Consider the following 3655-nt stretch of genomic DNA (forward strand, 5'->3'; position numbering starts at 1 on the left):
CCTCCTAGATGAAGAACAAATAACAAACACCCTCAGCAGCCCCAAATGTACTCAAAACAACACCCACATCAGCACACACAGACACATCTCATGAAGCCTCTACTTTTAAGCCCATACAGCAAGCCACCACATAATCCAACATTCTGTCATTGGAGACTCCATTGTGAGACATACATCTCCCTCTCACCAGGCTGAGTACGGACAAAGTCATGGTCGGTTGTTTATCGGGGACTAGGATCCACCAAATTACACGTGGACCACAAACACCAGTATGGCTCAGACATAGTTCATGTGGGGGTAAATGACCTGAGATGTACCTCGATAGGATATTTGAAGAAAGACATCATGGAGTCTTGGCATATAAGCCTAGCATTGAGCAGCATTTTACCTTCTCTAAGGATGATGCCACAGTATGAACATAAGATGACTGACTTTAATACCTGGCTTAGCTTCTAGTGTCTAAGGGGGTGCAATATTTGTCAGCATGGAAGGAGATAGTTAGCAGACCACACTGCTTTGCCAGAGATGGTCTGCACCTCTCACCTCTAGGCTTTCAAATATTAGCTAAAACAATGTTCTCCCTATAGTACATTTTTTAGACAATGCCAAACTGAAAGTACTTCCAACATGGCAAATCAAAACCAAGAAAATCTACAGGTGTTAGTGATAAGAGTCTAAACAAAAAAAAACTCCACTCCCTGGAAGCTGTCTTCACCCTAGAGAATGCTGATGTCTGTGCGGTGACTGTGACATAGTTTAGAACACATCAACAGTGCCAGGTTATAATACCTTCCACATGTTTAGATCAGCTATAACACAGACAAGGACTGAGCAGAGTGGATGAGAGGTGTGGACTCCAACTCTTAGCTGAGATATATAAGTATCCTGTTTTTTTTCGATTATTTATACAGTTTATTGTTTCTAGCAATTTATATATAGCACTTTTATTTTAATCTGCACAGGTAACTGATTTGTTTGCAGTTTAAAGCATTCTGTATCTTTACAAATCTTTATCTGTTTAAAACTTTCATTTTGTGGTTTTCTCTAGCTCTTTGTAGGCTAATAGCTGCAGGCTAGTGGGGGCTGGTTCTTTTGTGTTTTTGTAAAAAAAAAAAAAAAAAGTTGTTCTTCCGGTATTTAAGCCCTAACTTTGAGAGAGTTTCTGTCTAAACACACTGAGCAGAGTGGGTGAGAGGTGTGGACTCCAACTCTTAGCTGAGATATACAAGTATCCTGTTTTTTTTCGATTATTTATACAGTTTATTGTTTCTAGCAATTTATATATAGCACTTTTATTGTAATCTGCATGGTAACTGATTTGTTTGCAGTTAAAGCATTCTGTATCTTTACAAATCTTTACATGTTTAAAAACTTTCATTTTGTGGCTTTCTCTAGTGCTTTGTAGACTAATAGCTGCAGGCTAGTGGGGGCTGGTTCTTTTGTGTTTTTGTAAAAAAAAAAAAAAAGTTGTTCTTCTGGTATTTAAGCCCTAACTTTGAGAGAGTTTCTGTCTATACACACTGGGCAGAGTGGATGAGAGGTGTGGACTCCAAATCTTAGCTGAGATATATAAGTATCCTGTTTTTTTCCGATTATTTATACAATTTATTGTTTCTAGCAATTTATATATAGCACTTTTATTGTAATCTGCACGGGTAGCTGATTTGTTTGCAGTTAAAGCATTCTGTATCTTTACAAATCTTTATCTGTTTAAAAACTTTCATTTTGTGGCTTTCTCTAGTGCTTTGTAGGCTAATAGCTTTAGTGTCCCCACCGACCCTCCCTGTTGGTGTGTTGTGTTATACTTGGTGGCTTTGCAGTTGCCCGCCCCTACTGTAAATCTGATCTGGGACACTCCTCCCAGTCTAGTGTTATTAGCTCATTCTACCTAATACAGAGAGACCATTTGATAAGGCCTTCTGTTTCTCCTTTTTCCCTCTCAAAAAAAAAAACAAAAAACTTTTTGCCTGAATTTCCTTATGTTCTGACTGCACTTCTCAAACATTTTGGAAATATAGAATATATTTTAGAGCATTTATTATAACTGTAATTGCCTTAATATTGCTACAACTCAAGTACTCTAGGTTGCACTGCATCTGAAGGGTTTGTGTGTTTTAGATGCTTTTCTGTATATATATACTTCTCTGTATATGTAGACTAGCTACTTATTCTTCTGTATTACTGCCACTTAAATCATTTTTCAGTTGTGCACTTGCCTTGCTTCATTTAAAAAGTTTTAAATTGCTAATTTTGTAGAGTTTTAATTGCATTTACTGTTTGGGACTACACACTCAAGTGTGTTAGACTTTTCTGTGTTTATTTACTGTATTATTGCATTGTTTAGCCTGTTTCAACAAAAAAATATATACTATCTTGTTTGCTCTTTTTCCCACCTTTTCCTAGTCCAGTCCATATCCCAGGCCTTGCTTGTCTCAGGACTTTATTTTCTGTGCTCAGAGCTATCCAGACCTTGCTGTGGCAGAGGGAAGTCCTACTGCCTACTAGTGGGACTGGTGAGCATTGTACTGCCTATCTAACGCTAGATGAGTGGTTTCCAGCTCTGAAATTGTAATTTTATTAGCCTTTTTGGGCTGATTTCTATCCCTTTCAACTTTCTGGCTTAAAAACACGTGTGTTTGCACATTTTTCACATCGTGCAGCACTACGAGGCTACAGTTAAACTATTCCAGGTGCCAGAAAAAGTGCTCTTCAAATTTTCCCTTAAAACTAGCTGTTTTCTCAGTAGTAGCACTAAAATCTGAACCCGTGACTAGCACTTGCTCTAGAGCCTGCTGTAAAGCACTAGGAAGCCTAAACCTGATACAAGCACTCAGCTCTCCTTGTAAATAAGGAGAAATTAATCATAGGCACTAAACAGCCTACAATTGCAAAGTACTTTGCAAAGGTAAGGGAAAACAGCTCTTAAACCTTACAAAAAAGCACCTAAACAGGCATGTCCAAGGGTCAGCTTTGGGTGGCTTCTCCTGCCGACCTGGTGAATCTGGGCATACTGGGGCAATGCGGCAACTGCCTCATGTACACAGACAATCCTCTCCTCCTACCACCCAACACTACAACCTGCAAGAGATGCACTTACATAGCCACATTGGAAGCAAAGCTCTCTCCGGTCAAGACTGTGCTAGACAGTCACGAGGAGAAGGCTAACACCTGCATTACACATCTAGCAACTCATAGCCCTTCAAAACCCACACCATCAACTCCCACACATAGCAACACTAAACCCACATATGCAGAGGCTCTTAACATTAACCTGCCTAAGCAACAAGGACCCCCGAAGCCGAAACGCAAACAAACACCAGTCACAACCAAAGTGACACATAGCTCACAACACCAGTGTGCCACCCAACAACAGCCCCTAAGGCAAGACAATGTACCCAACACTTTAGTCATAGGTGACTCTGTAGTCAGGCACACTGATGTCCCACTCACCAGGCTGAACAAGGAGAAAATTACAGTCAGCTGCATGTCGGGTGCCAGGATCCGCCACATAACACATGCACTCAAGTCACTCCACAACAAGTACAAATATGACTCTATCATTGTCCATGCTGGAGTAAATGACTTGAGACGTACCTCCCTGGACTACATGAAAAGAGACATGGAAGAGCTCTTGGATCATGTGACCCAGGGGCCC

Source organism: Protopterus annectens, chromosome 10.part0 (assembly GCF_019279795.1).
Source record: "Protopterus annectens isolate FY-2018-M chromosome 10.part0, PAN1.0, whole genome shotgun sequence".
In the NCBI taxonomy this organism is placed as follows: Eukaryota; Metazoa; Chordata; order Ceratodontiformes; family Protopteridae; genus Protopterus; species Protopterus annectens.